The sequence below is a fragment of the Sphaeramia orbicularis genome, chromosome 15 (genome assembly GCF_902148855.1).
Source record: "Sphaeramia orbicularis chromosome 15, fSphaOr1.1, whole genome shotgun sequence".
NCBI classification, from domain to species: Eukaryota; Metazoa; Chordata; class Actinopteri; order Kurtiformes; family Apogonidae; genus Sphaeramia; species Sphaeramia orbicularis.
Window position 1 is genome coordinate 52,687,660 of NC_043971.1, and position 18,681 is coordinate 52,706,340.

At 37.2% G+C, this 18,681-nt stretch overlaps 1 long non-coding RNA gene across 1 annotated transcript; it reads right to left on the reverse strand.

Moving 5' to 3' along the window:
• Positions 1–1,717: 1,717 nt before the first annotated feature.
• Positions 1,718–16,884, reverse strand: LOC115433829 (uncharacterized). Its single transcript, XR_003937431.1, has 3 exons — positions 16,776–16,884; positions 8,150–8,153; positions 1,718–1,730 (listed from the first exon to the last, which is right to left on the reverse strand). It is a non-coding gene; the product is annotated as an uncharacterized LOC115433829 (long non-coding RNA).
• Positions 16,885–18,681: the final 1,797 nt, after the last annotated feature.

An 18,681-nucleotide genomic window follows, 5' to 3' on the forward strand; every position in this document is an offset into this window, starting at 1 on the left:
AAGCGCTGGATTCACAGCCGTAGCGTTTGCGGTGAAAACGCCACAGTGACGTCAAAGTGTTGTGTTCCCGTGTTTGCTCTCTCTATGAAAGATCAACAGCAGCCTCCAGTATTTATTGACACACTCTAATGCAGTAAGGAGCCGTAACACAACAGGCCATTTAACATTCTGCTGTGGCCTCATGTTGATCTGAGAGCGGTTTAAGCCAACACGTACACATGGTCGAAGGAGGCCCAAGAACAGAAACACACACATGCAAACAGTGAAACGGCAGCGTCAGATAAAGTCAAGCTGATCAGGACGTGTCACTGTCCTGCACAGTCAAACAAACATTGCTCTTTACTCTCACCTCAGACAGTTTTAGATGTGTGACAGCGGTCGGTTGGTGAGCTTTTCTGCTCATCTTGAAAACTGTCACATCACATCATTTGAGAATAATTAACAGTGATTTGTCCTTTTCGGGGCCAATAGATTTTGTCCTTACAGCTCTGCAAGGGGACACTGATACACATTTATTCAGGCATTTTTAGAACCAGTGTTGGGAGTAACACCTTACAAAAGTAATGCATTACAGAAATGGATTACTTTTTGCTGTAACACAGTAGAGTAATTATAATAATAATAAGGTTGAAGGTTACTTTATTTATACCTGTGGATTTGTAGATTTGTTCTGAAGACATTTGATTTGACTTGATTTATTTATTTATTTCAAACATGCAAGAAAACAAAATAAAACAAAATAAAGAAAATAAAACATTTACATGGACAGAATCTATCTTCAGCACATACAAGTCTGAATATTGCATGGTCAAAAAGGAGTAGGAAGAAGTATAAACTAATTTAATCCTGCCCCTCAGTGCTTTTACACCTTTATCACTAACTTGATACAAGAATCAAACTATACTATTTTCCTAATTTTGGCATCGAACCACAACAAATACATAATCCAGTAACTGAATTATACACAACAGTATGATCATGACAGTGCAGTCAAACAAACAGACTCAACAGTTCAACCAATTCAACATGGTGATTGCTTTTGACATTACAAAAAAACATACATTGACCCTGTTTGGCAGGTACTTGATTGAGCGTCCAGAGAGGACAAAAAGTGCTCAGTGTTCCACCATTCAACAGTACAGCAGCATGGTTAAGTAAAAGAATAAAATAAATAAATAAAAACAAGATGCAATAAAACACAATAAAAACCCCAAGAAGATAAAAACAGTCTGGGATAAAAACCAGGATAAGAACAAAAAATTTAATAACTAGAAGCACTCGGAGAGCGCAAACCTCCGCCAAGGCTGATCAGTGGCCCCCCCCGTGGGCCCCCCCACCCCCGATCACCACCAAAATTTAATCATTTCTTCCTTATCCCATTTCCAACAAACCCTGAAAATTTCATCCAAATCTGTCCATAACTTTTTTAGTTATGTTGCACACTAACGAACAGACAAACAAACAAACAAACAAACAAACCCTGGCAAAAACATAACCTCCTTGGCGGAGGTAATAAATAGAGCAAAGAAATAGGATAAATAACTAAAATAAGTAAATGAAGTGCAATGTCACTATTTCTTCTTGAGCTCAGTGACGGCGACAGGAACACAGCTGTTTTTATAAACGCTGTGTCTTGGACCTGAGACTAAAAACCTCCGTCCAGAAGAAAGGAGCTGGAATTCACCCGGTAAAGGATGGGAGTCACTATTAAGAACGGATGAAGCCATCCTCTAGACCTGTTTAGTGGACAGGGAGGCGGGACAAGACTGGGACTGACCAATCAGGTGACTGGACCATCGGACTATTTGATTCAGTGAGTTTTTTTCTGTAACTGAGGTCTGAGCGAACCACGGCACCGGGCAAAAAGAGAAAACTGACTCAATAAAGGAATAATAATAATGGATTAGATTTCTGTAGTGCTTTTCCAGGCGCCCAAAGCTCTTTACATTATTGATCCATTATTCATTCACTCTCACATCCACTCTGGTGGTGTTAAACTACAGCTGCCCTGGAGCCCTGGGGCAGCAGTCCATGCCAACAGCCCCTCCCACCACCAAACATTCATAGGCATTCGTACACTGGAGGCCAGGTGGGTGAAGTGAGTTACCCAAGGACACAACGGACTGATTTAACCCTTTAACCCCTGATATGTCTGTGGTGAGCATTCTGAATATATGATTTATTTGAAATATTCATAAAAAGTCAATTGATGGCTCAATAGGAAAAATATTAAAATGTGCTCATAGAATAGACCAGGGCTGTCAAACTCAATTAGTTCAGTTCCACATTCAACTAAATTTGATCTGCAGTGGGCCGAACCAGTAAAATAATACCATAATAATATATAATGTCAACTCCAAAATTTTCTCTATGTATAAGAGCGGAAAAAGTAAATTTACATTATGAAAAAGGTTTACATCTACAAACTATCCTTTGAAACAATGTGAATAACATGAACAAACTGAAAAAATAAGTATCATTTTTACAATATTCTGCCTCAGTTTATCATTTTCACATGTACATTATAACGTACAGATCACAGTGGATCTACGAACACACAAAACATTTAATAACAGACAGAATATTATTAAAATTGTACTTACTTCTCTTAAGACATTTCAGGTGGTTCATATTTGTTCAGGTTATTCACATTTTGTGCAAAATTATACTTTATTTTAGTGTAAATACATGAAAATATTTACATTTACAAAGAGAAAAATTTGGAATTGTCATTATTTCTATGTTATTATAATAGTATTTGAATGGTCCTGCCCACTGGAGATTGAACTGGTCTGAATGTGGAACCTGAACTAAAAGGACTGTTCATATCTTAGGGTAATTTTTGCATTTCACAAATTCATCCTGGGCCGGATTTGGCCCCAGGCCACATGTTTGACACCTGTGGAATAGACCTTGTGATTTCCACAGACATCTGAGCATGCTCAGTACACCCCCTGCCACCTGTGGAATGGGGGGTAAAACACAGACCAGTGGGTGACACCGACTCACTATAAAAATAGACGGTTTGAGTTTTTGTTTTTGTTTTTTTTTTACACTGTTTTCTTTGTGTTTTACTGATTTTACTGTTGTTTTTGCAGTGTTGTTGGGATTTTTCTTTCTTTCTTTTCTTTTTTTTCTTTTTTTTTTTTTTTTTTCCTGTGTTTTGACTGTGTAACTGCCTTTTTGGAGTTCAACCAGGTGTGAAAAAGAAGCTGGACTGATTTAGAAAAAGAGTCCAAAACAAAACCTACTGGGCCCAAATTCAAGTACTCGTTGGTGTTCAGCGTGTTCCAGTTCACAGGTCATGTTCAACATCCTAAGTCTCTTATTGATGTACATTCTGAGTTCAGCTTTTATGACTCTTCTACAGACGCAAATTCGCAGCAGTATAGAGTTAAAGCAATGTCCAAGCATGACAGAATTTAAAAGGACGTACAAAGACACAATTTTTCAGAGGTACAGGGATGAGGGAGGTGTTGGGGATCACTGGGTGTTATAAAGATGCGCTGTAAAAAAAAAATTGTAATTTAACAGAATTTTCACTGTTTATTTTACAGATTTTTCCTGTATTTTTAAGATACAGGAAAATATCAGTGAAATTACAAAAATAGACTGTGATTTTACATGTCAAATGAAAAATAACATGAAAAAACTGTGACTGTGAATAACCAAAAAATTTCAGTTTTTCAAAAGAAATGTTTTCTTTTTTCACAGAAAAATATATTTAAAATACATTTGCAAATGTATCATAATTTCACAAATGTTTCTTTCTATTTATAAGATTAAACTGCTAATTTAAAGTTAAATACTGTAAAAAAAAAAAAAAAAAAATTAAATTAAACAAGACAAAATTACTGACAATTAACCATAAAAGAAGTATTAGTTCTGTCAGTTGAACCAGACTTGTTTGTTTATAGACAAATATCTTGTGTAATTACAGGAGGTTTCACAACAAAAATGTTGAATAAATGTATTTTTGTGAATGTATAACATGTATAAGCACTGATAAACTGTCCAAATACAGTTTTTATCAGTGGATTGGACAACTGAGTCTCATTGAAGATTATTTATGTATATATTTATAGGGAATTTGATTGTTTTTGTAATGCTCAGAGTATGAAAACTGAACCCAGATGCACGACCCAGAGACAGACTGAAAAGTTCACAGTGTTTATTAAACACCAAGCTCACTGACAGTTCAGTAAAAATGATACAGTACAAAATCTTGAAGATAATGGTGACGGGGTTCTTCTCAGGGTGAGGGCCCCGGACCGGAGACGAAAACCCACCGTCCGGTTCGGTAGAACACGGTTTCCCGACTGGGGAGAAGCAGAGGGAGGTCAGTGGCGGAACCAGGTCATACACGGGAAGACAGTCAAACAGGCAACAGGACATAGGGACCAGGCTAGCTCACGTACCGTTAAAGTCAGGCGAGGGGGTCAAAAACCAGGAGGTCAGAATGAGGCAGACAAACCGACAGGGATTAGGCAGACAGGCAAAAACGAGATGGCAAACCGGGTCAAAAAACAGGAAGGCAGGCAGGCAGGCAGACAGGATCAGAAACGCTGGTAAGTACTTCACAAGGAAAATACAATCTGGCGACCGACAAGGGGAAAAGACAGGGTTTAAATACACAAAAGGGAGGGAGGACAGTGAGACACAGGTGGAAACAAATTAGGGCGGAGTCAGGTAATCACACAGGTGGACACAATCAGGGAAAGGAAGCAAAGACACCAGACATGACACACGAGGGAAACTTAACAAAATAAAACAGGAAATGACCGACAACATAAAAGACAGACAAAACCAGACTATCGTCTGGAGACAGGCCTGACAGTTTTAATACATGTAAATATTCTTCATTAAACATTAAAACTTATGAAAAAAAAAAGCAAAATCTCATGTAAAGTTAGGGCAAAAAACTGTATTTTAATTATGGAAAATTACCATATTTTATGAGATGGTTATTTTCCATTATTTTACAGTATTTTTTCGGCACCCCTGCTGCCAGAATAATACAGTTTTTTTACTGTTTTTTTTTTTACAGTGTGTACAAGTATGTGGTATGCAGTGGCGATTTCTCATAGACTGCACGGGAAGCCTGGTTTCCCCTAAAATTACAAAATTAAATGGTTAAATGTGTTCGGTTGTGTTGACATTTTATTGACTACAAATGCGTTAGAACACGTTCATCTCACAGATGAGTTCGTTCAGAATCAGCTTTATCACAAACCAACAGACTGGCTGTTGTTCCCTTCTCCTCCATTCCCGTGTCTGTGTTTTCTCCTCCATCTCTGCTCAGTGCATTTGTCCGTAGACTGTGTCCGTCTGTGGGCTTCAGTGGGACTGAGTGGAACTGTGTTTTCATTGAGTCAAAACTGGACGGTAATTGGATAAATGCCACGATGTTGTCCCGCCCCCGGATGCTTAGCGTCTCTGGGGGTGAATGGGGCTGTGGGCGGAGCTCGGCCGGGCCGGACGCCAGAATCCCATGTGCTGATTGGAGGATCGGTCGAAAGGCTGAATCCCGTTTGATTGACAGCTGTTTTCAGATCTGCTCCTTCACTGACACAGTTCAGTTTAATACCGTCACACATTCTGCTGTGAAATCACAGAAACCACTACGAAATTACTCATTCATTTCTTGCACTGTAAATAAAACACACTCATTGTACTTCCTTGTTTCAATTTCACATAATTTCAGGTTTTCTTGTTTTCAGTTCCATAACCTTAATCATTTCTTGTTTGAGTTGAATATGGTTTTGTAGATAGTTAAATCAGTCAAACGTCGGCTAGGTCGCAGTGAAAGGAGCCTCGTAGTTTAAAAAGGCTGAAGTTCTGACACCCACAACACACTGGGCCAAGGCATCCAAGCACCCTAGCTCTGCTGGACATTCAGAGGACACTGTCCAGTCCCTGGAAAAGACGCCTACTGGTACGATAAGGTCACTGAGCATTTTCTTAATTCTTTTTTTTTTTTTTTTTTTTTTTTAATGTAAGCCGACAATGAGCTTCCCCTGTCTGAAAGACGAGCAGCCGACACTGGTGGTATGTATACGTATGTAGAGTTGTGTATGTGTATGTTGTGTATGTGTGTGTGTGTATGTGTGTGGTGTGTGTGTGTGTTGTGTGTGTGTTGTGTGTTTGTATATAAGTATATAGGTATATAGTATATGGTGTATGTATAAATCTGTGTATAATATGTATTTACATATATGTTATTGTATTATGTGTTTATGTAAATCACATTATATTTGTTCATAATATGAAGCCAGAAACCAAATTATTTAATAGTAAGTATCAGTCATATTATAGTATATAGTATAGATCTGCTTAGACTAGGAAGTCATTATTGTTATTAATTATATAAGGGAAGGAGTGGAGTTTCTAAGTTGTACTTCCTCTCACTCCTTTTTCATTATGTATTATACTGTATGTCTTATTGTAAGTGTTTTGTTTATTTATTTTCTTCTGTTTTGACATTCATATTCAAAATAACTACTCAATCAATCAAAACCTGTCTCACTGAATAATATGTCCAGGGGTTTAAAGGGTTTAAATTGGAATTTATTGACCATGTACATCTGAAAAAGTAGTGTGTTAAAGTGGCTGTTGTAATGTGTTGTAACAAAGATGGATAAAACAGTTGTAACAGGAGAATGAGGTCATACTTTGTCTGGCCTACTTGCAGGAACAGTCGATGGTTGGGTTCATATTCCAGTGGAAACAGGTGGAAGGGCTCTGAAAACCATGTGAGTGAGTCCCACTGGTCCTTTTCAACCCAGCCAGTCCTTAAACACTCTACATGCCTCTGCTTTAGTTCCATCATTAGGTTTGTCAACATATTTTCTTTTCCTTCAAGCTTCTGAGATTTGGTAGAAGCAGTTGAGAACGGCTGTGTTGCCATGGTAACCACTTCCTTATGTTTCACCAAGCATCTACTCACATAAACAGTCCCAGAAATCCAGGCCGGATAAACCCACAGTGTGAGGTTCATCTGCAGGCCCCTTCCACTTCCACGGTCCACTTCAGCTACATTTTCATATTAATAACAACAGGCCGATAATGTGGCAAACGCTGGCGTCATCATCATGTGGGAAAATGAAAAACTGGGAGCACATGACTGTCACTGAGTCACACAAACAGGCCTCTGCATGGGTCACACTCAACATTTCTTAATGATGACATTTATTAAAATTAGAACTAGGGATGCACTGATACCACTTTTTTCCCAGACCGAGTACGAGTACTTACATTTGAGTACTTGCCGATACCGAGTACTGATACAAGTACTTAATAATCCCATTCCAGTTGTTAGTTCCTTTTGTAAATGTGCTTTATTGTCGTTGTCATTAGTCTGACTGGAACAAAGTGCTGCTACTGACATTTAAAGGTGGGGTCTGAGATGTTTTTCTGAAGCATTTTTATTATATTCCTTTTTACTATATTCCTTCACACCCCGATTACAACTAATTAATTAAATGCTGTAACACAAAAATTTTAAAAAATCAGCCACCTGTGGAACGGGTAGGACAGAAAAAACACCATCCAATCATTTTCAGCGCCCACTGGAAATGATTGAATGGTGATATGTCTATCAAACTCAGCTGGCATTCACCCCTCCCCTCTTCCCCTCTTTGTGTTCCCAGAGGCTGGACCCTTGTACAGGAAGTGTAGCCAGAACCTGGTTATATCAGTTCTATTAGGATGGAAAGTTCACCTGCAAACTGTTTAGTCACAAACATAAACCACTAGGAAATGGAACGTTAGTCACACAGGTCTGAACTGGGGCTGTTCTGGAAGAGTGGGGGGGTTAGAGGAGACTGAATGAGGGATACGCCGGCTGGAGGCTCAGCCGGGGCCGTAGTCGGGGTAGGAGCCTGAGGCGTACGGGACCGGAGCAGGGAACGGAGCCTCAGCCGCTGTCGGAGACGGTTCGGCCGTTGGAGCCCAACCCGGGTACGGAGCAGAGCAGAGCCGGCGAACTGTTACTGTGCAGCGCTGGAGAACCCTCGGGAACAAACACTGTGCGTGCCACCACTCTGGAGGCGTGGCTTCAGAGGGACGTCTGAAGAAAGGGGTTTGGACTTTTGAACTGAGTATTTTTCAAAATGTAGCTGCTGGAACTGTTTTTTCCAAGATCTCAGACCCACCTTTAATGTGTTGGAATGAGCGTTTGTCAATTAATCCACCAGGGGGCGCCGCTCTGAATTAACCATACTGGACAAATACCACGAAGAAGAGGAAAGTTTAATGAAGAAGAAGAAGAAGAAGAATGTCAGTAATAACAAACATGGAGACGACAGAGGAAACACTAATGTGATACTAATGTTACAGGTTTTCTCTGGTAAGGTTAAAAGTTTAGCTTCAGCAGGAAGAGAAAGACAAATGAGACACAAGTTTGGTTTTCACCTCCGCTGGCGGTGGTCTGCACCGCTCCGTACCTCCATAGTATTATCAGTAGGATGTAAACCGGTCCAGCCCTGGGTAGTTGTCCTAAATGTGTCAGTAGTTTTCTCTAACTCCCACAGTGGCTCTTTGAACAGATCCTCTACCTCCACGGTTCTGCTGGTATTCTCTGTCTGGGTACTCATCCTCCATCACCTGGAAAACAGATGGAATGTACGCAGAGGACGGACAGAACGCTGCGTCTGTATCTGTCTGTGTCTGAACGGTACTGTCAGTCAGCCTTACTTTTATCACCCTCATTTATTTGGTTCAGTCTCCACACTCTTCACACATTATTCCTCCTCCTCGTACCTGCTGCACTGAACTGGGAATGTCCACACAGCCGTAAGTGGTATCGGTGCATTTGTATCGGATTACTTTTACGAGTACAAATACGAGTACACACACTGAGTATGCCCAATACTGGTATCAGATCGGTGCGTCCCTAATTAGAACCAAGGCTCCTGTAGTCCAACGGCATATTTAAAGACATTAATTGACATTTGGTTGACCGTTCAGGGTCACTCAAGGTCAAAGGTCATGGCACCAACTGAAAGCCCATATGTGACTTCCTATCTATTGCCAATAATAATTATATCATATCTTCAACTGTTTTAAAGTTATAACCCTTTGAAATTTGCCCCATTATAAACAAACGGAGATTTGAAAAATTCAAAAAATTTATAAAAAAATTCAAAAATCAATATTTGCCAATTATTTGAACAAACTTGGTAGACATTACACCAAAGATGATCCACAACAAATATGAAGTCATTGTGATAAACAGTTTTGAAGATTCTTGAAAAATAGTTTACAGATGACGGATGGAAGATGGATGGACGCCAACTGAACACACACACACACACACACACACACACACACACACACCAAGGTTATATCGTTAACGAAAACTAACGAAATGATAGAAACTAGAATTGTAAAAACATTTTCATTGACTGAAATAAATAAAAACTATAATTAAAAGAAAAAAATGACAACTGAAACTGTATTGTGTGTTTATAAAACTAACTAAAACAGATAAAAATTATGGATAAAATTGCCTTCATTTTCGTCTTTGTCAATGTCGGACTGATACGAAAGCGATTTATTTGCTCGGTCAATTTCTCTGCTGGCACCATATGATATTTAAGTATTTACTAGTGGTTTCCAGTCGTCTTCTGGTCCCCACTCTACCTGGACATGGAGACTAAAGCAGCAGAGTCCTGTCTGGGATTGATTTGAATACGACGACAGAGAAGAAGAGAAAAGAGACGACTAAACTACAACTAAACTAAAACTAAACATTTAGAAAATAAGAAAACTAATAAAAACTAGAAACCCTGCTCTAAAAAACTGATTAAAACTAATTAAATTAGAGAAAAAGAAGTCAAAACTAAATAAACTAAACTATAATGAAAAATCCAAAACTATTAGAACCTTGACGCATGTGCGCGCAGCACACACACACACACACACACACACACACACACACACACACACCAGTCTGACCAAAAAGGCAGGTAATTGTGTCCCTGTACAAAAGTGGAATCTGAAAACATTCAACAGTACAGAACAAATATTGTTGCATTTCCAAAAGACTCTGTGGTTTGTTTGTATTACACATGACCCTAAAACACAGGTGTCAAACATACGGCCCCGGGCCAAAACCGGCCCTCCAGAGGGTCCAGTCCGGCCCATGGGATGAATGTGTGAAATGTAAAAATGACACTGGAGATATTAACACTCAGTGATGTCAAAATCATTGTAATTCAGCCTCTGAATGTCCAAATATGGTCATATCTGATGACCATGAAAAGATGAAGAACTGTATTTTACACCAATTATTTCAACATATTTCTTACATTTTGTTCAGTTTGTGGCATATTTTGTTTCTGTTGCTGATTCTTTTTTTCTTTTTCTTTCTTTTTTTTAAAAATTCTTTCTGTTCATTTATTGATTACTTTGGCTGTTGTGGTTCATTTTTTTGGCTATTTAATTAATTTTCCTTCCTTCCTTCCTTCATTTTTTTTTTTTTTTTTTTTTTGTTGCTTTTTTGCTTATTTAGTTTATTCTTCAACATTTCTTGCCCATTTCATTATTTTTCTTCAATTTTGTTCAGTTTATGGCTTTTTTTTGTTGATTTATTGTTCATTTTTATTCCTTTTCATTCAATACTTTGGCTGTTTTGTTCATTTTGTTGCTTATTTTATTTTTTTCCCCTTCATTTCACTTGGTTTGTGTTTATTTTTTTATTTTTAAAAATTGTTTTGTACTTTTAATTTCTTCACTCATTTTAATCCACTGTCATTGATCCAACTCCATGAGTTTTACTGAGGAATCAATGTTGTAGAAGATGACCGTGTTTCCACAGTAACTACGGAGCCTCTGAATGTCCAAATATGGTCATATCTGATGATCATGAAAAGATGAAGAACTGTATTTTACACCATTATTGACATGGATTGATAGGATTAGAGGATCAGAGTTTTAGATCAGTGGATGGTTTGAGTCACCAGAGGTTGTTTGGGTCTTTATGTGTGAAGGAAACCTTGTAGAACATTTTCATCACATAATTTAACTTTTTCACTGTTATTATTTTACTGGTCCAGCCTAGTTGAGCTCATATTGGGCTGAATGTGGAACGTGAACTAAATGGGTCTGACAGCCCTGCTCTGAGAAATAACTGTTAGTGAACTGATTTATCTGTAGAGGGCGACATCCAGTGGCTGATGTGAGAACTGCTCCAAACCAGACAAGTTCACGACAAATCAGTTTGTGGTTTTCCAACTTAACTGCCGCAATTTTTTTTTTTTAATTCCACAGCTGATATTTTATCCCTTTTATTATTGCACCTGAGCTCAAAACGCTTCACACCAAACAACACATGTCAGATGTAAACCACAGACGATCATAGAAACTCCTATAGTCAGTGCTTTAAACATGGGATTTAGTGATATTCAACAACACAGAGTTTATGAATAGGAAGTATGGACAGCAGCAGTCACTTTTATTATTCATAGATCATCATTCATTTCAAGTCTTATTCACCAATATAATGGCAGTTCGCTGTAAGTGAAAACAGATTGAATTTCATATGAACAGGTGTGTTACGTCACATCTGTCTCTTACAATAGTGCTGCGTGTTCTGGCATTTCAGGAGTTTTTAAAATGTATTAAAGCAAAGCCATGAAGAAAAAACAAAAAACAAAACCCTTGACCTTTACACCAGTGGTTTCCAACCTTTTTGGTTCGTGACTCCATTTGAACCTTTCATGCATAGTAGTCACTCCAGTGCACAGTTCTTCTCCAGCTGTTCTCTTGTGTATTCATGGGTTTTGTTGTTCTTGTTCCTTATAGTCCAACATGCATCATCCCAAACATTGTAGTTCATACCATTACTGTAACTTTGGTGTTCTTGATAAACCTGATCTGCACTACATGTTTGAGTGGAAATGAACTGCTTGTTATTGTTATCGGACTGGAAATTTTTTAAACAAAAGTTGTTTTTTTGCATATTATCTCCATAAAGTTAGTAATGACTACTATTAGAGTATGTTAAAATGTGAGAAAACATCAGATTAGCAACTTTAAAAGTGGTTTTATTTCTAGATTTCACACAGTATATCAGTAAATACACGTTTCTTTGCTTCAAAAATGAAATGCATGGCGTCCAGCTGCAACTCCATGAACAATAGGATCATAAAAAAAAATTTCAATTGCATTGTTTTTTTAAATGCCTAATGAGGAATAAAAACACTCTTGTTTAAGGCTCTCATAATTGATGCATAAAAGGGTTAACATCACAAATTTCTGGCAACCCCAAACATTCAAAACGGAGACTTATTTATTTTTTTGGTAAAATTAGTTTTTGATCGTAATAGTTTGCTATGCTATGTTGTAAATAAACGTTAATTTTAGACACATTTAGTCTATATAATGTGTATTATTGTGGACAGAGGCAGTAAACCCAGGTGTAGATACTGCACAAAGGGAGAATTGGATTTTCCTTGGTCAGGATCTGTCCAGTCAGTCCAGCTGTGATTTACAAGGAGGACAATTAATACTGAACAAACAAGAACTGAAAACTATGAATTATGAAAGCGCTGCAGCATTTTAGAGTTTGTCATGTCTTATGTATGTGACTGTCTCTCAACTCACCATGTATTTTTTTTATTAGTAATTTTATTTATTTTATTCATCATGAATTCCCAGAAATTCCAGGCGACACATGTGGGGTCTCGACGCCTAGGTTGAAAAACACTGTTTACACAATGAAATACAACCTGATCCTTTGAATCTTTTATTCTGTTCAGAAATATCCCAAATCACATTAATGTAGGAAAACTGCTTTAATCATTCCAATAATTTCCTCACACATTTGGTGTCAAACGAGCGGTCTCGGCCCATCTTTGCTCTAAAGGTCTAGATCACAGGTGTCAAACATGCGGCCCAGGGGCCAAATCCGGCCCTCCAAAGGGTCCAGTCCGGCCCCTGGGATGAATTTATGAAATGCAAAAATTACACTGAAGATATGAACAATCCTTTTAGTTCAGGTTCCACTCAGAACAATTCAATCTGAAGTGGGAGGACCAGTAAAATTCTATCATAATTACATATAAATAATGACAACTCCACATTTTTCTCTTTGTAAATGTACCGTAAATATTTTCATGTATTACACTAAAACAAAAATAATTTTGCAAAAAATATGAATAACCTGAAATTTCTTAAGAGAAGTAAGGGCAATTTTAACAATTTGCCTGTTAAATGTTTTGTGTGTTTGTAGATCCACTGTGATCTGTACGTTATAATGTACATGTGTAAATGATAAACTGAGGCAGAATATTGTTAAAATTACACTTATTTTTTCAGTTTCTTCATGTTATTCGCATCTTTTGAAAGGATAGTTTGTTGATGTAAAACCTGTTCATAATGTAAACTTACTTTTTCACTCTAAAACACAGAAAAGTTTGGAGTGACATTATTTCTATATTATTCTGTTATTATTTCACTGGTTCGGCCCACTGCAGATCACATTTAGCTGAATGTGGAACTGAACTCAAATGAGTTTGACAGCCCTGGTCCAGACCTTTCTGGATGTTGCTTTTGGACCAAATGATTCCAATCATCTGCTCACATCATTTGTTATCTCCTCCTCATATTTGCAAATTAACCCACAAAGACCCAGAGCTACTTTTACCACCATTTATTATAATATTATTCTCAGATTAAAGCTGAGGGTTATTATATCAAAACAGAGAAACTGAAGAAAAAGTGACATTTTCAGCAAATATATCAATAAGAGAAAGTAAAAACAAGTGTGTCCATCCACTGTTATTGACCCGACTCCATGAGTTTTACCGTTGAATCAATGTGGTAGAAGATGACGATGTTTCCACATTCACTACAGAACCTCTGACGTCCAAATGGGTCAATCTGATGACCATGAAAAGATGATCCAATGCATTTTACACCAATTATTGACATGTTTTAAGAGGTTTAGTGGTTTGGAAGTTATTCAACCTTTTAGATCAGTACATGATTTTGGCTGACGGTGGATGTTGGGTCTTTATGGGTTAAATATAAATTTAAATGATGTTGCACAAAACCTGAAATATATTGTGTTCAACATCTGCAATGAAAAATACTGAAAAGTACATTTAATATTACTGCTGTCTTTGATCATTTTCCATTCTGTGGAAAATGTTTCTTAGTTGAGGTTGTAGCTGTTACATTTAACTACAGAACAAGTTCTAATAGTTTTAGATTTTCATTGTAGTTTAGTTTTATTTATTTTTGACTTTTTTTCTCTAATTCAGTTAGTTTTAATTAGTTTTTAGAGCAGGTTTGCTAGTTTTTATTAGTTTCCATTTTTTCTAAATGCTTAGTTTATAGTATTAGTTTTTTGTTTTATATATATACATATACATATATATATAACACATACATAGACATATATATTATATATATATATATATATATATATATATATAGATATATATACACACACATACTATACATATATTGTATCTATATATATATATATATATATATATAGCACATACATATACATATATATATACATAGATATATACATATACATATATATATATATATAATATACATATACATAGTATATATACATATATTACATAATTACATAACTATATATATATAATATATACTATAATAGATATATCTTTTCTCTTCTTCTCTGACATCGTATTCAGATAAATCCCAGACAGGACTCTGCTGCTTTCTCCCAACTTTAGTCTCCATGTTTCCAGGTAGAGTGGGGACCAGAAGACGACTGGAACCACAAGTGACGGACTGTCAAGTGTCGTATAGTGCCGCTAGCTAAAATTGCTCAAGCAAAATAAATCATTTTGTATCAATGTTGACTTGGCAAAGACGAAATCGAAAGGGAATTTTATCCACAATTTTTATGTTTTAATTAGTTTTGTAAGCACACAATACAGTTCCAGTAAGTTATCTTCTTTTTTTTTTTCCCTTTAATTATAGTTTTATTTCAGTTAACGAAAATGATTTTTTCAATTCTAGTTTTGGTCATTTCGTTAGTTTTCATTAATGATATAACCTTGCTACAGAATCATGGTAATAGTAAGTAATAATGGATTTATCCGACAAACAGTATCTTCATCTCAGTGGTTTTTTTTTGTTTTTTTTTTTTATAGTGGACCTATAAAAAGTACAGACAAACACTGGACTTCCGTAAATAAAAACAGACCTGAACACTTGAATAAGTAAAAGCTCAGTAGTTGGTGTCATGTTTGTCCTTTAATGTTCGATGTTATCACACAGACGGACAAAGTTTCAACAGAAAACGGTTTCTAGTTCTTCACAGTATTGCATTTTGCACAGTGTTTATACAGATGACAGAGTGTTTTAGAGGGGAAGGCACAAAACTAGAGATGACATCTGCAAACTAAAACCCTACAGACGAACGAGGAACTGAAGGATATCACAGCTGGCTGCAGAGAGCAGCAGTACACAACAGAAAACTCAGACTTCATCTCTACTGACTCACGCCAATAAAGGGAGTGGGATTAGAATGAAACTAACAGTTAGTCAGAATGAGAATAATAATAATCAGAATAATAATAACTCTTGGGTTATGTTTTCACCCATTTGTCTAACTCTTCTTTCTTGTTCCACCTGAACATTTTCCCCCAAAACACAAGAACTTATTTACATCTTATTTTCCTGTGCATGAGCCCTGCTGATTGTCCACTACACCCTTTCACATCCAAACTAAGTACTGGGGATGTAACGATAAAAACATTTCATCTCATGGTTATTGTGACCAAAATTATAATGGTTATCTTATTATCGCGGTATTGTTGCAATGTGCTCAAATGTTCAAAAAGTACTAATACACACACTGAAATAATTTAACCAAGTTGTATTTTTGAAAAAAAACAAAAAACAAACACAAATAAAATAAGAGGCAAAATATACTTTCTGTTGCAGAAACATTCAAATATTAACATGTAAACATCAAACATACAAGTGTGCATTAAAGATGGCACCTTATGGCCATTGTTTGACCATTTTCCAGATCAAGTTTGAGTTGAAAGTGCGGTAATCAAACAGGGTTATCATGATAATTAGAATTTAAATCAGGGCTGTCAAACTCATTTTAGTTCAGTTCCACATTCAGCCCAATATGATCTCAAGTGGTCCGGACATGTCAAATAATAAGAGTGAAAAAAGTAAAATTACATTATGATAACGTTAACATTTACAAAAATTGGAATAACATGAACAACTGGAAATGTCTTAAGAAAAACAACTGCAATTTTAACAATATTCTGCCTCAGATTATCAGTTTATCATTTACACATGTGCATTATAACTTACATTATGATTACAAATACACAAAACATTTAATAACAGGCAGAATATTGGTAAAATTGCATTTACTTATCTTAAGACATTTCAGGTTATTCACATTTTTTGTAAAATAACAAAATAACAGTTTTTTAATATAAACATTTTCATGTAATTTTACTTTTTTACACTAAAACAAAGAGAACATTTGCTGTTTTCATTATTCATAGGTTTAATAATAGTACTTTACTGGTCTGACCTATTTTGTATCTAATTGGTCTGTATGTGGAATCTGAATTAAAATGATTTTGACGTCCTCGATTGTTAATATCTTCAGTGTCGTTTTTGTATTTCACAAATCCATCCTTTGGGCCAGATTTAGTCTCCAGGCCGCAAATTTGGCCCCTGTGATTTTAAACGGTAATACTAACCGTAGGGAATTTACCACGGTTTATCGTTATACCGGTAATCGTTACATCCCTACTAAGTACTCCGCTTGGTTAAGTGCAACGCTCTTTCAAATACCATTAAAAAAAGACCTCGCTCTGCTACAAAAGTACACATAGTATTTCATAAATAGTATTTTATAAGTACTTTACATTTTTTTGCTACATATGAAGCATGCTTTCACAGTAACACAATAGCTACATATGTAGTAGTAGTGGTAGTAGTAGTACTGGTGGTAGTAGTGGTAGTGGTAGTAGACGTAGTAGTCATAGTAGATGTAGCCTGGTGGCTCTGGCCTCATGCGCCACTGTCCAGTGACAGAACAACAGGAAGCATGTATGTCATCTGTGGACAGACCCACCATGAGCTCATTGCCCTGTTGGCTTTGTGGATCCAAATGGGACCGGTTTGGACCAAAGATCTACAGAAGGATGTGAGATCAGATCCATCTGCCAGGGGTCAGAGGTCAGCCAGTGCCAAACACTAGCTTGTACTGACATGGTAAAACTCATCAAACACTGTATAACAAGTCTTTGAACAGGAGGACAAACACTGCCATGTGCATGAAAAGCCCACGGCTCTTTGTTCATCACTTCATCCACTTGTGGATGAAGTGGTTCTGGGTCCTGGAGCCACTGCTGGACTCATCAGGTGTGTTTTCATTGGATGAACTGTGCAAACAGAACTGGTGTCTGTGGTGCTGCTGGTGCTGGTGTTACTGGGATCAGCTGTCCATTTGACCTACGTTTGAATTCAGTGACTTATGCCGCATTTCCACGACCAGCTCGACTCGACTCAACCTTTTGCATTTCCATTACGAAAAAGGACCTGGAATCTGGTATCCGGTACTAGTTTTTTCATATCACCTCCGTTGAGGTTCCAAGACTGGGGACCAAGGTTCTAATAGTTTGGATTTTTCATTATAGTTTAGTTTTATTTAGTTTTGACTTTTTTTCTCTAATTCAGTTTGTTTTAATTCGTTTTTAGAGCAGGTTTGCTAGTATTAGTTTTCATTTTCTTTCTTAATGCTTAGTTTAGTTTAGTTCTAGTATTAGTTTTGTCACATCTTTTCTCTTCTTCTCTGGTCGTATTCAAATAAATCCTAGACAGGACTCTGCTGCTTTCTCCCAACTTTAGTCTCCATGTTTCCAGGTAGAGTGGGGACCAGAAGACGACTGGAAACCACAAGTGATGGACCACAAGTGACGTACGGTGCTGCTAGCTAAAATTGCTTGAGGGAAATAAATCTATTTTGTATCAATCCGACATTGACAAAGACGAAAACGAAGGGAATTTATCCATAATTTTGATACGTTTTAGTTTTGTAAGCACACAATACAGTTTCAGTTAGTTATCGTTTTTCTTTTAATTATAGTTTTTATTTATTTCAGTGAATGAAAATGTTTTCACAATTCTAGTTTTCGTCATTTCGTTAGTTTGTTAACAATAATAACCTTGGTCCAGGTACTGTAAAGTCAGTAGTATCCTGTAATGGAAACGGTCTCCAGGAAAAGGATTGGTACCCGAGTTGGGTCGAGCCGAGTCGAGTCGGTCCCATGTCGTGGGAACGCGACATTAGTTCATGATTGCCTGGTTGTTCTTTCTGTTTGGTCGGCTCAGTTCACCAGTGTCCTGAACACTGTTGGGTTAACTGGTCCGACTGGTTATGTAGAGATGTGGGCTTGTCATCAGACAACAGCACCAGCACTTGGACCTGAAATCATCTGAGCCTGTTTTCATCACACCTTTTCCACGAAAAAGCAGGTTAAAGGGGGCTCATCTGGGCCAGCTCTTCACTGTTCAACCTGTTTCCAGACTGGTACCAACTCCAATGCCCATCTACAGCTAAGACCAGCAGGACCAGCAGGACCAGCAGGACCAACAGGACCAGCAGGACCAGCAGGACCAGCAGGACCAGCAGGATGGAACGGAAGG